The sequence below is a fragment of the Pleurodeles waltl genome, chromosome 3_2 (genome assembly GCF_031143425.1).
Source record: "Pleurodeles waltl isolate 20211129_DDA chromosome 3_2, aPleWal1.hap1.20221129, whole genome shotgun sequence".
NCBI classification, from domain to species: Eukaryota; Metazoa; Chordata; class Amphibia; order Caudata; family Salamandridae; genus Pleurodeles; species Pleurodeles waltl.
Genome location: NC_090441.1, coordinates 124,852,562 through 124,870,411, shown reverse-complemented (window position 1 = coordinate 124,870,411; position 17,850 = coordinate 124,852,562). Strand labels below are relative to the sequence as shown.

Genomic DNA, 17,850 nt, shown 5'->3' with positions numbered 1-17,850 from the left:
ACTTAACAAAACTTACCTCCCCCAGGAACTGTTGATTTTTGCAGTGTCCACGTTTATAGCTTATTGCCATTTTAACCTAAACTGTGTGTACTACTGTTTAAATCAAAGTTCCCTACTTACCTGTGTGAAGTACCTTGCATTTTATGTACTTACCTCAAATCTTGTTCTAAAATAAATTAAGAATTTTTTTTTTTCCATATAAAAACTATTGGCCTGGAGTTAAGTCTTTGAGTGTGTGTTCCTCATTTATTGCCTGTGTTTGCACAACAAATGCTTAACACTACCCTCTGATAAGCCTACTGCTCGACCACCCTACCACAAAATAGAGCATTAGATTTAACTAATTTTGCCACTATCAACCTCTAAGGGGAACCCTTGGACTCTGCACACTATCTCTCACTTTGAGATAGTATATACAGAGCCAACTTTCTACACCACCGAGATCCGAACCGTGTCCGCGAGATTCCCCTGAAGCTATGCCCATTGGAACTTCAGGTCCCATTGCAGAGCCCTCATATGCCATCTGGCATACTTGACTAACAGGATGCAGAAGGCCATGAGGCCCAACAGCCTCAGTCTGTCTCACCGAAATCCAGCAGAGAGGCTGAAACATTGGTATCATAACCTAAATATCCTGGACTCCCTGCTCAGGAGAATACGCCAGAAACTGCAGAGTGTCAAGAACAGCTCAGATGAAAGGGAGCTTCTGAGAGGGAGTCAGGTGTGCCTTTCAGCATTTTTATAGTGAACCCCAACGAATGCAGGAGGTTTGCCGTAGTCTGAAAGTAGGTGACGACAGCCTGGGGCCAAGGAACCTTTAACAGCCAGTTGTCGAGGTAGGGGAAGACTGAAGCCCCTAACCTGCGCAAATGAGCTGTTACCACTGCCATCACTTTGGTGAACATCAGAGGGGCATGGTGAGACCGAAGGGGAACACAGTAAACTGAAAGTGCACATGGCCTACCTTGAACCGCAAGTAGTGATTGCCGGCAAGCAGGATGGGGATGTGAAAATACGCATCCTGTAAGTCCAAAGCTATCATCCAGTCTCCTTTGCCTAGAGCAGACAAGACCTGAGCCAGAGTGAGCATCCTGAATTTCTCCTTTTTGGGGAAGAAATTGACGTCCTGCGAATCTAGAATAGGGCGAAGACCCTTGTTCTTTTTGGAAATCAGAAAGTAGCAGGAATAACAGCCACTGCCTACTTCTGACATCGCAACCCTTTCTATGGCTCCCTTGGCCAAGAGAGCCGTAACTTCCTCACGGAGCAAGACTAAGTGATCCCCCATCAGCTGTTCTTTTATTGGAGGCATAGAGGGAGGGAAAGACAGGAAGGGGAGGGAATAGCCCTTCTGTATGATCTGCAAGACCCATTTGTCCGATGTTTTGGACTGTCCGTGAGGGAGATGAAATTGAATCCTCCCGCCAACTGGATGCGTGTGGTCTTGCAGAATCATACTAGGATGACTTTGGCACTGTGGAGGAAGGAGGCTGGGTGGTGGAAGACTTCTGGCCAGACCCTCTGGGTCTGAAGGTACCACGACCTCGTCCCCGCACAGAATGCTGACCTGACGGAGGACGGTGGCTGGTCTGTGGATGGCGTGGTACACCGCCCCTTCCGAAGCCTCAAAAGGGGCGAAAAGCAGACTGCTGGCGAGGGGCTGCCGGGAGGCCTAAGGACCTGGCCGTAGCCCGTGTATACCTGAAACACTCCAGCACTGAGTCTGCCTTTTCACCAAAAAGGCAGGACCCATTGAAGGGCGTCTCCATAAGGTTTGCCTGGACATCCCCTGAAAAGCCAGATGTACAAAGCCAGGCGTGGCAACGAACGGCCACTGTCGACAAAATCGCTCTACCCAGCGAGTCAGTCTTGTCCAAACTACACCTAATAATAACCTTGACTGCATCTCTCCCACCTTTGACTGCTTGTGAGAGAGTATGCCTCACACCCTCTTGGACCAAAGGCAGCACCTGCGCCACCGTATCCCATAAAGTATGGGAAAAGCAGCCCAATAGATATGATGTGTTTACTGACCTCGATGCCAGGCTGGAGGAAGAAAACATCTTCTTCCCAAGTTGGTCCAGCCTCTTGTATTTCCTAGGAAGGAAAGGCGCCATGGGAAGTGGAGGCTTGGACCACCAAGCTCTCCAGGGTGGGATGTTGGGTGAAGAAGCTAGGGTAATTTGGAGCTGGGCTCAAAGTCTGCCCTGGCATCGGCTCCTCGGAGCCGTGCTCGGAACGTTGATGTTCCCGATTCACCTCGTCAGCCGACTGGCGAGGTAATGCCGAAGTCCGCTTGGAACTCTTCTTCTTCTTCTTGTGCCTCTTCCCAGAGTGCCTGGAGGATCTCAAGTGAGATGAAGAGGTCTCGTGCCTCCTGGAGCGGTCCCGGGACCCCCTCCTCGACCGGGACCTCCAAGGAGTCACGCCAACCTACGTCAACTGCCGGCCCACCATGAGCTTCAGGGACCGCTCCCTCAAAGCTTCTGGAGCCATGGCCCGGCAGTCGGAACACAACTGAGTCGTGGTCTCGGTCCAAACACCAAAGACATATCTTATGGGTGTCCGTCACCTACATGGCACAGTGGCAGGCGCCGCACGGCTTGAACCTGGTCTCCCTAGATGACATTCTTGCACAGACTTGAAAAAATCTTAGACAAAAAGATTGAAAAAGGCCTGTCAAAAAAGACAGGGGGTAGCTCGATTCCAGATATACGCTAACCGGCGCGGAAGGAAAAGAACTGACGTAGACGTGCCTGGGTGGTGCCTCTGTAGGCGACCGTGATATCACAAACTGCTCCAACAACGCCACGTGGATCTGATCAGGAAATTCTAAGGTAAGGAATCTGCAGCTCCATTCTCACTTACAGGCAATGTTGATGTTATGGCGATGAGGAACACCATCTTGAGGGTGAGAAGCCATAAAGAACAGCTGTGAAGCCGCTCAAAGGGAGTACACATCAAAATTTAAGGACCCACCGTGGAATGACAAAGAAAGTGGAAGGAAAGATTGGTTGTAGGCTTTACAAAAAATGCATCACAAAAGGTGATTTAAATAATGAGGGCTGCTACAGTAACTGCAAAAAGGCCGAAGGATACCCTTTTACTGTATTCAGAGCAAAGCCGTGCTGGGTGAGCAACAAAACAAACAACAAAAAGTCAGATAACTTTGCATGGAGGGATCAATCTGCTCTGTGTCACACCAAGTTACAAATTTGTCCCAACAACAGGTATATGCTCTCTTTATCAAGGGATACCTGCCTACCAAGATGACTTCAACCACTACCAGCGGAAGGTCGAAGTGTTTTGCTGTTGCCGCTCAATCTTGAAGCATGAAGGAGGTGATAGAGGAGGCCCGGGTGCTGGATCCGGTCCTGCTGTTGTGACAGCAGACCCTCCCAGAAGAGCAGCATGATTAAAGGACTGATGCTATTGCCCAGGAGCTGTGGATTACTTGTACTACATGTCCGAACTGAGGCCACTAGGGTGACTTAAGCCCAGTAGGTACTGATCGTTTTCAGAACTCAGCAGGGAGAGGTTTCAGCAGAAAGGTATAAAGGAATTTAAAGTTCCACTGTAGGAGGAATGAGTCTCCTAGAGAAACTACTTGGAAATGCCAATGCACAGAACTGCTACCATGGCATGTTCTTGTGGGGGGGGGGACTAGATTGACCCAAGGTTATCCCTATTCACAGAAGAGGCTTTGTGGCTCCTCCGGGTACAACTATTACTCGTGATATTCTAGGTGTTGACTGCGGAGCTCAAACATCCTGGCATTCAAAGATCCTGCCAAGTGAATCACCACTATGAAAATTCCTTGATAGTCTAGCCATTTCCAGAGGCGTGTTATTCCCAGACAAAAGGTCCATGACTCCGCCCCGTCCTGTTGTTGAAATACCACATGGCAGTGATGTTTCCTGTAAGCATCTGCACCGGCTTTCACTTGATGGATGTTATTAAGGCTTTGAATGCCAAGTGGATGGCCCTCAGCTCCAGAAGGTTGATATGGACCCAGGACTCCAGACACCAAAGGCCTCTGAGCTCCACCTCTCCCAGGTGGCCTCCCCACTTGAAACTGACGCATTGGACACTACTATCTGCTGTTGGTTGGGTACAGAGAGGAGTTTGCTGCTGACTGAATCATGGACCAGTAACTACCACTGTAGATCTTTCACAGTCTTTTCTGAAATCCGGACACTGGGCCTGATTTAGAATTTGGCGGCAGGGTTGCTCCGTCACAAATGTGACAGATATCTGTCTGCCGTATTACAAGTTCCATTGGCTATAATGGAATTGTGATACAGTTGCCTGGATATCCATCATGTTTGTGCCAGAGTAACCCCTCTCTGCCAAACTCTAAACCTGGCCCATAGTCTGATAGATCCCCTTGATTTTAGGCTCAATGAAATGTCAGATCACATTGCAGAGCCTGTATCTGCCATCCGGTGTGCTTGACCAGCGGAACGCAGGAAACTATCAACCCCAGCAGCCTCAAAGTCAAAATCCAGGACACAGGATAAAAGATAGAGATCATAGCCTGAATGTCCTGGACACTCCTTTCCAAGGGTAAGGCACGAAACTAAACAGTGTCCATAATGGCCCCAATGAAGGGGAGTGTCAGTGAGGTGTGACTTCCGCACGTTGATAGTGAACCACAGAGATGACAGGAGGTTCGGTGTAGTCTGGAGGTGGTTGACGAGCCCACCTTCAACAAACCTACCTTAGTGACCTACAGTCATTAAGGTAGGTTTAGATTGGGACCCCTGATCTCCAAAGGTATGCTGCTACCACCGCTAGCACTGGTCAAGACTCGAGGTCTGCTTGTGAGCCCAAAGGGGAGAGAACTGAAAATTCTCCTGTTCCACTGCACACGATAAGTACTTCTGATGGACCTGCAGGACTGGTATCTAGAAACAGTTGTCCTGCAGATCAAACACCACCATCCAGTCTCCAGGGTCGAAAGCGGACCAGACCTGGGCCAGGGTGAGCATTCTTAATTAATCCTTCCAGAGGAAGGCATTGAGAGGGTGCAGGTCTAAAATAGGACGAAGGCATCTGTCCTTTTTTTGGCACCAGAAAGTAGTGGGAATAACAAACACAATGCACCTCCTGCGCAGCCACTCACTCTATAGCTCTTACATCCAAAACAGCTTGCACTTCCTGCTGCAGGACAGACAGGTGGTCTTCTGTCAGTTGTTCTAGGGACAGCAAAAGGTGCGGTCGAGTGGCTATGAAAGGCTTTCGCACAATCTATATCACCCACCTGTCCAATGCCATGGCCTGCCAAGTTGGCAAGAATTGTTGAATCCTGCATCCAGCCGTATGCCTGTGCTCGATTAAGAGCACACTAAAACAGTTTGCCAGGTGGAGGTTTGGTGTCAGTAGATGGACTGGCACCCTGTCCCTGACCTCGGGGTTGGTAAGACCCAGGTTCTTAGCTGCAAAACTCCTTGATGAGGTGAAGTGGCTATCAGTATGGGCTACCCCTCACAAAACAGGGAAAGTAATGGTAGAGTTGAAGAGGCTGGTGTGGAGGGGCAGATAGGCCCAGGGAGTGCACTGTGGTCCTGCTCTCTTTGAAGTGCTCCAGAGTGGAATCTGCCTTGCCCCCAAAGGGCATAATCATAAGGGACGACTTGACATTGCTCAACAACCGTGTTGACCACAGCTAGCCACAGAGACGCTAGTGCCAATGGCTCACCTGATGGAATCCATGTTATCCACGACATAACAAATTCTGAATTTGGAAGAGTCATGGCTGTTGTGAATGGCTTGGTTTAGGTCAGGGCGAAAGTCTTTCAGGACATCTGGGAGTACCTGAACAACCGAGTCCCACAGAACATGAGATTAGTGGCCAAGCAAGCAAATGGTATTGTCTGACTTGAGGGCCAAACTTGTGAAATACCCTCTTCCCAAAGGTCTCCACTATTTGGACTCCCTTTCGAGGGAGTAGTTGGAAAAATATTTGGGTTTGCCGAACGGGTGGAACCCTGCACCACCAAGCTCTCAGGAGAGGGGTACTGAGACAAAAAGGTGGAGTTTGCCAGGGGCGAGCTGGTGAAGCCTCGCAATTTGGTGACTGACTGGGGCAGAGAGTAAGGTTTGGGCCTGGCCCCTCAAAAGGTATCAGTAAGTGCCTCATTAGAAGGAAACAGGGGCTCAGCTGTGGTTTGGCAGGTGGAGTACTTCAGTCAGAACATATGTTTTGACCTCTAAGGCAGGCAAGCTGTAGGTCAAAAACTTTGGCCACCCTCTATCATGACCAGTACAAAAGAAGTACTCTCTTCAGCTGTCGGACTGGGGGTGAGACGAGGCCAGAGCTCGGACAAGTGTTAACACTACTGGCATTTATGAGATCATCATACCAGTTTTCGTCATGGTAGAGTTGCCCAATTTCATCTCCTGCCTCATATGCATTGTCAGAAACTGTCTTAAAAAAAGAATGCAGTGCATGAGATCTGCCTTCCAAAGGTGGGACGCTAAGAGGGTCAAATGGAGAAGGTTGCGTTTCAGCGGAAACTGATCGCAGCCTTTGTCAAAGCGAAAGCAGCGTATGCTTGGAATCGAAAAGCACAATGGGCACTTTCTTCTCTGGTGTCAGAGAAATCGACACTCTGGGAACCGGCGTGTATTACGGAGCTGCATGCAAGAGCTGGGAGAAGCCAGATGATGAGTTTTGAGACTCCAACTAGCGCTGAAGGCGAACCCGCCTGGTTTTTTGCCCTCACCGCTAGTTGGACTCTCCAAAGGGTATACCAGATGGTGGTGTCCTTGGCTCCTTGGGGCCCGAAGGTGCACCAGATGGAGTTCAAAGGGATCTGAAGAATTGGTGCATGCATGACCTCATGGAACTCTTTGATTTGCCTCAGTTTTGAAGACGGCCCCAGAAACGTGAGTTGTGCCGGGACAAGTTGAGGGACGGGCTCTGAAGTTGAGAGATTGAGAAGCATGGTGATGCCCTTGCACCTTCTCATGAGTGCAAGAGTGATCCGTAGAGGGTGAGTCTCATTTGGATTTTTAATATTTTTCTTCGACTTACCAGAAGATTTGGAGCACATCGCTGATCAGCCTTCGGATCAGCTCCTGCAACAGGACTGAGACAGACCCTTGGACTTTGACGGGTCGAGACATAAGGTAGTGTAGTACTTGGTGATGTAGAATTTAGCTTTACGGTCCCACATAGCCTTTGGGTTCATCAACGCAAAGCCACTGCAGGCTCTGAAGTTGTGACTCAACATCTAGCACCACAGACAAACCTGATAAAGATCAGTCACAGACATTTGCTTGCAGCAGTCCCTGCAAGGTTTAGAATTTGTCATTTTTGGAGGAGAAATTTCTTTCCCTTGCACACTGTAAAGTTTTTGAGGTAAACGTGTTTTAAAGAGACTCGAGGTAGCTCTGCATCGGTGTTTAGTGGTTTGAACTGACCTTACCTGTAACTGTAGTTCTCCAGTATTGGCACCATTCATAGATTCACATGTTTGAATCATTTGCCACCGAAATGGGAGTCTCAAAGTATAATAGAAAACAGTACAGTGTTATACTCAGCCTAGAGGGGCCAGCAAACATTCACTTCAGTATCATATTCAGAATCATTTAATAAGACCCAAACACCAACCAATCAGATTGCACTACCCTGTAGAATACTCCCCTCAGAGGCTTCCCTCCCTCAGATTGTGAAGCACTACAATGATCATACAACAATGTGTTTATAAGGGAGCCTCTCAGGGGAGGGTGGTGGGTCGCTTAAGAATCTATGAAAAATGCCAATACTCGAGAACCACAATTCCAGGTGAGTAATTTATTTTATTCTCCAGTACTGGATCTTTCATAGATTGACATGCTTGAATCAGAATAGCTAGCAATCTAAAGATGCACTCTATGATTATTAATGAAAGCAGGCTCACCTTATTGAATTAGATGACATAACACCACATGTCCCACTACTGCATCTTTCTGCACTGTTGAATCCAAGCAGTAGGGCTGCATAAACATGTCTGCTCTTCCATGTAGTTGCTCTACAAATGTCCTGAAGAGATACACCAGTGGAGAGAGCAGCTGACGTACAGGCACGTCTTTAAGAATGCGCTCTTACCTTGACTAACAAAGGTCTTCTAGCTTTATGATGACAAAACTGTTTAGTTATAGCAATTCAACATGCAATACTTTGTTTGGAGAGTGGAAACTCTTTCGAGGGTTACCATATGCAATCAATAACTGGTCTGATTTTCTAAACTGGTCTGTACGATGTAATTAGAATTTTAGACATCTTTAACCCCATTAGTGTAGGCATTGGCCACTGGCCGACCCCGCAAACCCTCCCTGGTGTGGGTCACGACCACTGGCAGACGCCAGGGAGGGGTTTTAAAAATCCTCCGGTGCAATGCACTGTAGGATTTTTTATTTTAACCCAGGAGACGCAGAAGAACTTCAGACTATTCCCACAAAATATTAAAAAAATAAATGTTGGGGTCAGCCCTTGGGGCATTATGTTTTATACATGTGTGCTTTGCCATGGGGTCACGATCGACCCCAGAGAAAGCACACATGTATAAAAAAAAAAATAGTGATGTAGAGAGTCAGTCTCTCTCTATACATCTATCACTTTGTTATATGTGTTGTTTTCCGGGAGCCACAATCGGCCCCCAGGGAAACCACACGTATATAAAAGTGGTGTGTGTATATATATATATATATATATATATATATATATATATATATATATATATATGTATATATATATATATATATATATATAGAGAGAGAGAGAGAGAGAGAGCAGAGAGAGATTGATTCTCTCTATCTAGAAATAGATCTGTCTTTTGTCTAGTGGCAGTTTGGATGCCATAAAGTAGCGCAGATGGTTTATATGTCTGCTGCAAAGGATATACATGTATTTAGCTGAGTGGATTAGTAAAGCCAGGCGTTACCTGCACTTTAAAACAAATGAAATGTATGCAGAGGGGTGGGCTATGAGATATGGGGGGCACTTTTGCTGGGTGGTAATGAGGGAATTAGAAGAGAAGGTCATGGGAGGCAGGGCATCAAAAATGACTGTCGCACTGGGTGCCACCAGCGCTAAAGGCTGTGATAATGGGTATGTGGTAAGGTGAAGTAATAGTGTGTATTTTTTGTTTTTTTCAGTGTCTTCAAAGAATCTGCTGAATCAGAGAGGAAGCGAAGTTAAGGTTTACATTTACTGTTGGACACATTACACACACCCACGAGCAATTTTGTGACTCTATCTGCCTTCTATGTAGGCTAGTACTTTAGAGGGACAGTTTAGCCAGTAGCAGAGATGGCGTCTCGCTGTATGACTGCTGCTCAAGCCCTACCTCAGGCTATGGAGGATAGCTCTGCGGCAGGATCAGATATTAAGAGAGCATCTGAGGAAGAGGACAATAGGGCAGAATTTGGGAGTGATTTTTCAGTCGGCGGAGTCCCATCCAACGACACCTCTTCCAGTGATTCTGAGGGAGACGATGAAGACAGTCGTGCTGTCCCTTCGCAAGCACAGTCTGTGCAGCAGGACAACAGCGGGCTAGCCCAACCCAGAGAGCAGGTCCGTGCTGCGGCAAGCTCAGAGAGAGTGCTCTCTTGGCAGCCCCCCGATTTAGTTCCGTCTCAAATTCCACCTTTTACTGGTGGCGCTGGATGTAAGGTCGATACGGCCAACTTTTTGCCAGTTAACTACGTCCATCTATCTTTGGATGTTGACTTCCTTCAGAAAATTGTGCAGCAAACAAATTTGCGGTCAGTTGAAGATATTTTTGGACCTTATGCTCAAAATGGGGTTATTGCAGAAACCCACCTTGCAGTCCTACTGGACCACTCGCACAATTTGGGTAACCCCCATCTTCGCACCATACATGAGCAGAGATTGTTTTTTGCTACTGCAGTGCATGCTGCATTTCGTTGACAATTCTGCTGCACTGACCCGGGACCATCCAGACCATGACAGGTTGTTCAAAATTCGGCCTGTCGTGGAACATTTGTCTGCCAGGTTTCCAGAGATTTATACTCCTGGAAAGAATATAGCAGTCGATGAGTCTTTGATCCTGTACAAAGGATGCCTGCTGTTCAGACAGTACATTGTGAGCAAAAGAGCTTGTTGTGGCATAAAGCTGTACTTGCTGTGTAAGAGCTCTTCTGGCTATGTGTACAGCTTGAGAGTGTATACAGGGAAGGACTCTACCCTAAACCCTGTAGGGTGCCCTCCCACATTAGGGGTCACAGGTAGGACTGTATAGGAATTTGTCCAGCCACCCGTTCACAAAGGTTATAACCTTTATGTGGACAATTTCTATACAGGAGTAGAGCTGTTCAGTGAGCTCTACAAAGCTGGCTCTGTAGCCTGCGGTGCAGTTTGTTGTAACCGCAAAAGATTCCGGCAGGAGCTTGTTTGCAAGACGCTCCAGAAATCCCAGAGTACTTTGTTGCATTCCAATCAACTACTTGCAGTCAAGTTGTTGTATACATGCTCACTACAATTCATAATTTGAGCACTTCCCCATCACGGTTTGGGGTCAAATGGCCGAAGTCCACAAGCCCATCTGTTTACTTGATTACAATAAGTACATGGGTGGAGTGGACAAGAACGACCAGGTTCTTCAACCATGCAATGTGCGTCATAAAACTCCCACTTGGTACAAGAAACTACTGACCCACTTAATCCAGATGGCAACATACAATACGTATTTTGTTTACCGTGAGACAACCACAGGAAGACTCATGATTTTCCTTGACTTCCAGTTGTCTGCAATTAAAAGCCTCACTGCTGTTACAGAAGCAGCAGCAGCCTCCACCTCATATGTTCTGGAGGATGTGGCAAGGCTGCAGGAGCGACACTTTGATGATCGCATTCCTAAAACACCTAAAAAGGATCGTCCATGTTGTTGCTGTAAAGTGTGCTCGAAGCATGGAAAGCAGCAGGAGAGTTGGTATTACTGTCTCCAGTGCCCATCTCAACCAGGCCTCTGTGTCCCTACTTGCTTTACGTTGTATCATACTAAAGCAAAGTTCTGGGAAATCGACTGAGGTGGAGCTGCCGTTGGGTAATCCTTTCAGTGGCTGTGCATGGATACCGAACGCCCAGGGCCACTGCTTCGTTAGGCAAGCAGACACAGAATTTTACTTCATCTACTTCAGGAAATCGTGGACTTCCTTATGGCCTGCTTGACATCTATATCCACAGTCAGAAAGTGGTAGGTGCCCGTTCAATTAACGTGCATTATAGTCCCCATACTGCACATACTAGTGGACAGAACATATGGCACATTGTCATGGAGTACCCTGTGTCGCAAAATGTTAAAGGCATGACTGAATTTTGAAGTGCTTGTTAGGGAACGTTTTATGCTACACAAGGACCACCATGATTACCAATGAGAACCAGAGTAAGTGTAATAAGTCAAAAAATGGCCTGTCGGACACCAACATTTCTACTTGTTTTCAATTTGTAGCTTCACTTTCAAAACAAACGTAGAAGTGCTGGTGAATGAGTGCCACAGGATATTTGTTTGACTTTTACGTTAGAGACCTTAGGCTTTCTTCACCAGCATGTCTGTCTTAGTTTCAACTGTAGATATGCTCGCTCAGTTCGAGGAACAGGCCTCCCAGGGCATGCTCGGACACCCCTAACTTGCATCCACAAACTAGTATAGGTTCACCTGGCAATTATACAGGCTCAGTCAAGACTCTGATGAGGACAGAGACATGAATAGGTAAGGAAAGCTTATGGTAGGTGTGCCTTCACCGGGATATTGCACAGGTAGAAGGCAGATAGTACAGATGTGTATCATCTACACCTATGGATTCAAACCCACTGGTGCCATCCCAACACTGAAGGACAATGACACGTGGGTCAGTGTTTGACCTGCTTTTCATGTTCATCCTCCATCAGAACTTAGTAGATGTTAAATTTGCTGTATGATAAGTGCATTACAGTCACAGCACTGAACATAATGTTGGCTGGGACATATGCTGCGTTCTCACGGACTACCCTGTGTGCCAAACACTACCCTTTTTCACAGCATATGATCTTCTCCTTAGGGAACATCACGAGAATTCCCCAGCATGTCTGCCTTAGTTTCAAAGGTAGATATGCTCGCTCAGTTCGAGGAATTACATCGCACAGCATACTCGGACACCCTCAACTTGCATCCATAAACTGGAAGGAGTTGGATTTAGCACAGTGAGTGCGCTAAAGCCGCATGAAAAACATGTCTTCCTGAGCCTAAGGTGGCTGTCATGGAAGTCATTAGTAAAGATTTGTTACACATGCCTTCGGTAATGTTCAGGAAGAAGGAGGCGGTTACTTGACAGGTGGTAAAATGTATCCAAACTTTTTCCGTCACGTGGCGTATGAATGTGATGGGCCCTTGTCTGGCAGCGGTAAGTTAATGTGAGTACAGTGATTGGTTTGATTTGGCCCGTGGCCGGCGGTATGAAAAGGTTGTTTGTTGTGCCTGAATGGCGTGTGAATGGACCATAAAGAGGTTGGTGCCTGGGCGTGGCTTTATAGCCCACCTTCAGAAGGCTTGGTTTCAATATTCAGACACTTTGATAAGTATTCATACTTTAAACCATAATTTCTGGAGGTGCTAAAACCAACCAGTGTGAGTTGTGGATTGTGCAGGACTTGCGTGGCTCTCACCATTTTCCTTCGCTCAGAATCCCCGTGAAATCACAAACTTTGCTTAAAAACACTTTTGCCTCGCATTTCAGTAAGGGGAAGTCCAGGTATCTGCAGGTGCCCACAATTGTTTTTTTACCACCCAGCGCGCTACTAAGTCTCCAGAGAAAAACATTGCCTCACTTGTCTGGGTGGGCAAGTGACCGCAACAGGGAAGTACCCAAAACGGATTGTGGAGACATCAAAATTACGTACCACAAAACAGCCTGGTTTTGTAAGACAATCAACTGAGTATTTAGTCCTGGGCTCGGCGGCCATATAGGGAAACCTACCAAACCCAGACATTTCTAAATACTAAACACCCGTGGCAGTCTATAGAAGTGTGGTGTGTTTGGATTTCACAAAGTTTTCTTACCCAGAATACCATGCAAAAGCAAAACGTTGATTAAAAACACATTTTCCTAGCTTTTTCATCACAGAAACTACAGGAATGTGCAGGGATCCACAAAATTCTTACCACACAGTGTTTCCCCACTTGTCCTGATAAAAACACAGCCCCACTTGTGTGCCTGTGCCTAGTGCCTGTGTCAAGAATGGATCAATCCAGGGGTAACAGTAGCCCTCAAGCAAGGACTACCATTGACCCCTGTGTGATCCATTCCTGTCGTGGGCACTAACCTACCCACAATTGAGGTGCCAGGAGACTATGGGGAATGCTGAGTGGAAGAAAATGTGTGTCTCCTCCCAGATTCCAGAACTTTCTATCACCGAAATGTGAGGAAAAAGTGTTTTTTTTGCCAAATGTTGAGGTTTGCAAAGGATTCTGGGTAGTAGAACCTGGTGAGAGCCCCACAAGTCACCCCATCTTGGGTTGCCCTACGTGACTAGTTTTGAAAACTGTGTGGTTTTGGCTTGTTTGCCTAAGTGCCTGCTGAGCTACAGCCCAAAATCCACAACTAGGCACATTCTAAAAAAACACATCAGTTTCAATGTAAAAATGTGATGCGTCCATGTTGCGTTTAGGTGCGCTACCTGTCCTGGGCACTAGGCCTACACACACAAGTGAGGTACCATTTTTATCGGGAGACTTCGGGGAAGGCTGGGTGGAAGGAAATGTGTGGGTCCTCTCAGATTCTTGAACTTTCCATCACCAAAAAGTGTTTTTTTGCCAAATGTTCAGGTTTGCAAAGGATTCTGGGTAATAGAACCTGTTGAGAGCCCCACAAGTCAACTCATCCTCGATTCCCCTAGGTGTCTAGTTTTTAAAAATGCACAGATTTTCTAGGTTTCCCTAGGTGCCGGCTGAGCTAGAGGCCAAAATCCACAGCTAGTCACTTTCCAAAAAACACATCAGATTTCAATGTAAAAATGTGATGTTTCCATGTTGAATTTTGGGGTGCTTCCTGTCACAGGCACTAGGCCTACCCACACAAGTGAGGTACCATTTTTAATCGGGAGACTTGGAGGAACACAGAATAGAAGAACAAGTATTATTGCCCATTGTCTTTCTCCACATTTCTTCCTTCCAAATGTAAGACAGCGTGTAAAAAATACGTCTATTTGAGAAATGCCCTGTAATTCACACACTAGCATGGGGAACCCAGAATTCAGAGATGTGCAAATAACCACTGCTTCTCAACCCCTTATCTTGTTCCCATTTTGGAAATAGAAACGTTTCCTCAATACCTATTTTTCACTCTTTATATTTTACCAAATGAGTTGCTGTATACCCGGTAAACAATGAAAACCCAATGCATGGTGCAGCTCATTTATTGGCTCTAGATACTTAGGGTTCTTGATGAACCTACAAGCCCTATATATCCCCGCAAACAGAAGAGTCCAGCAGACGTAACGGTATATTGCTTTCAAAAATCTGCCATAGCTGGAAAAAGTTACAGAAGAAAATGTAGACAGGAACGGCTAGTTTTTTTTTCAACTCAATTTCAATATTTGTTTTATTTCAGCTGTTACTTTCTGTAGGAAAACCTTGAAGGATCTACACAAATTACCCCTTGCTGAATTCAGAGTTTTGTCTACTTTTCAGAAATGTTTATCAGTCTGGGATCCAACATTGGTTTCACACCCATTTCTGTCACTAACTGGAAGGAGGCTGAAAGCACAAAAATAGTAAAAATGGGGTATGTCTCAGCAAAATGCCAAAACTGTGTTGAAAAATGTGGATTTGTGATTCAAGTCTGCCTGTTCCTGAAAGCTGGGGAGATGGTGATTTTAGCACTGCAAACCCTTTGTTGATGCCATTTGCAGGGGAAAAATACAAATGCTTTCTTCTGCCACACTTTTTCCCTTTTTTGCAAAAAAAAAAAAAAAAAAGTTTAGCTTTATTTTGGCTAATTTCTTGGTCTCCTCCAGGGGAACCCACAAACTCTGGATACGTTTACAATCCCCAGAATGTTGTGAAAAAAGGACGCGAATTTGGTGTGGATAGCTTATGTGGACAAACGTTATGGGGGCCTAAGCAGGAACTACCCCAAATAGCCAAAAAAGGGCCCAGCAGCTAAGGGGTTAAATGTCTAATGTATATAATGACCTTTCTGGTGCAACCTGTGGATTTGGAAAGAATGTCTTTAGAACAATCAGTTCAGTCATATGAAAGTCTGTCAGAACTTTCAGAATGAATTGAGGGATGGCCCTTAAAATTAATCTATCATTTCTGAACTGTAGAAATGATTGTTTAATTGTGAAAGCTTGTATTTCACCAACTCTACTTGCAGACATCAAGGCTGGCAACAGTGCCACTTTCTATGACACAAATTTCATTTTAACTTTGTGAATGGATTCGAATGAAGCCTTCATCAATTAGGAGAGTACATTAGAATGCCAAAGTGGAGGAGGCTGTTTTATTAGAGAGGAGGCTCTAAAAAGCCCTTGAAAGAAATTCTTTGTTATTCCTACTTGATCACAAAGATGGCGAACTGGATGATCTTCTAAATCTCGATATTCCGGCTAACTGCATATTAATCAAAGTATTAATCAGACCTTTTTTAGCTAAATTTAGCAGATAGGACAGACAGTGAACCACAGCCAAATACTTCATCCGAATCCAACATCCTTGCACTGACCCTGTCTCTTGAATACACTGAGCTTGCAGGTTTGAATATCCCACAAGACTAATCAAATTCTTGCTAAGGCCAGAGTTGATTCTAACACTGTTTACAATGTCAGAAGTCAAAAATTCACCCAATATCGTGTGTGTGTGTGTGTGTAGTAGGTGGTTATGGTTATACTTGATGAGATTGTAAATACTGTATTGACTGTGGTGTTGATGTTGCCTTTGTGGGCTCCAGAGACCTTTTATAATAATCTTGTAACTTTGTAGGTCTTGGACCAAAGCCCTTGGTACCTACCCCATGCCATCCTGAGGCTGATGAGGACTGTAGAGTTTGTTCATGTATTGAATAGGTCTAGCAGCATATTGTGCTCCTGAATAGTAATATTCTTCAAAATATTCCTCCCTTTCCTCCTGATATTTTATATTCAATTCAAAAGGACTATGAGCAGTTTTAAATGGACCTTCGTCATCTGAATCTTCCTCATCTAACAAATGGGTTGGCGGAAGTGGTGAAGCTTTATTTAGGGAGGTATGTTCTGGCATTAGTAAAGCTGACTGACAATGTATTCTTTTTCTCGTTGACCATGGCATTGATGATGCCATCATCAATGTAATCAGGGCTTTTACCGTCAACTGTATTATTGTTACCATTATCAACTGGATCATCAATGGTTTCCTTGTCCACGTCTCCGTAGTCATAGGCGTTAATGTCAATGTTGTCGTTGTTGGTGTCTTCATCACCGCCATCATCGATGGTGTCGTTGTTGATAGTGGTTTTATAGGCAATTTTCTCATCGTCGTTAAGGCGAATTTCCCCATCAACTGCTCTGAGGAGGGTTTCTTTAAGTGCAATGCCAACTTTGGAGAATGTGTTGCAGGCCCCTTAGATGACCCATGATGGGTCTTTTTTAGAGCTTTCTTTGGTGGATCCTGAGGCAACTGACCTTGTGATCCTTCCCTTTTATGAGGCCTCCTATGTGACTCTGAAGAATCCTGACTCTCTACCTCAGAAAGAGGAGCATCCTTGGCTTTAAGTTTTTGAAGTCATACCAAAAGCCTCTCCTTTAGGGATCTTTAAGAAAAAATATGACTAACTTTAAATTATTTTACTATATGGGAAAAGTGGAGACAGTAAATAGATTCCTTGTGAGGATCTTCTGAAGGAGCCTTTTCTTTCTAAAGGACCCACAAGGTCTGAATAGTCCTTTTTTAGCTGAATCTGACATCCAGACCAGTCTCTCTCTCTCACACATACACACACACACTTAAAATGGTTGAAAAACTGAATAACTAAGCAGAGCTCATCAGGGAGACTCCCATCGCACAACATGTGGTAAAAAATCTGAGGGAGGGAAAGTTCTAAGGAGAGTATTATACAGGGGCTGCAACCTGATTGGCTGGATTTTGGGTCTTATTAAATTATGTGGGTAAGACACTGAAGTGAATGGTTTCTAGTCGTCCTAGGCCATGTATAACACTCTACTGCTTTCTATTATATTGTGGGACAACGACTTTGATGACTGGGAAAGATTCAAACATGTGACTCTATGAAAGATCCAATACTGGCGAAAGAAAGAAACTGATGTCAGAACACATGAATAGCATCTATATATGCTTCGCACATTCCCAGAATGGAGTCTGTGTAGATCTTCACAGCACCACCTACCGGAATCCAGAGGTAAAACTCAAAAGTTTCTGGATCCAGTCTTAAATCCACATAGTATTTGAAAGATGAGGAATCGTAAGTTAGAAGTTTCTATTACAAATTTCATAATATTTGATTTGACTTTAGAACATTTCTACTTTGTGTTTAGCCTGTTTGATGCTAAACTGTTAAACAGATATTTAATCCCTCAAGAAATTAGTCTGTGTTTCATTTTCCTCCATTTACGATAACTCTTCTTAATTTTACCACTTCTTTTATCCATGACACGCAAATCATTTATTTTCTTTGCTTTAAATACATTGTCTTTTTCTTGATAAACATTCATATTCCACCCAAAACTGGTGTGGACATTTTAACTTCTTTATTTTGTGCAGTACTGTTAACTTGTTTTTCACACCTATAAGGTCTATGAGGTTTGCTTTGCCACGCAGGTTAAAGGTACCCTCACCGAATCTTTCGTAATTCTGTAGTCTGGACTACAGG

General features: G+C 45.2%; 1 protein-coding gene across 1 annotated transcript in view; it reads right to left on the bottom strand.

Moving 5' to 3' along the window:
• Positions 1 to 17,850, bottom strand: part of NLK (nemo like kinase) — a 762,154-nt gene that overhangs the window by 112,888 nt on the left and 631,416 nt on the right. The gene's annotated exons all lie outside the window — the stretch shown is intronic.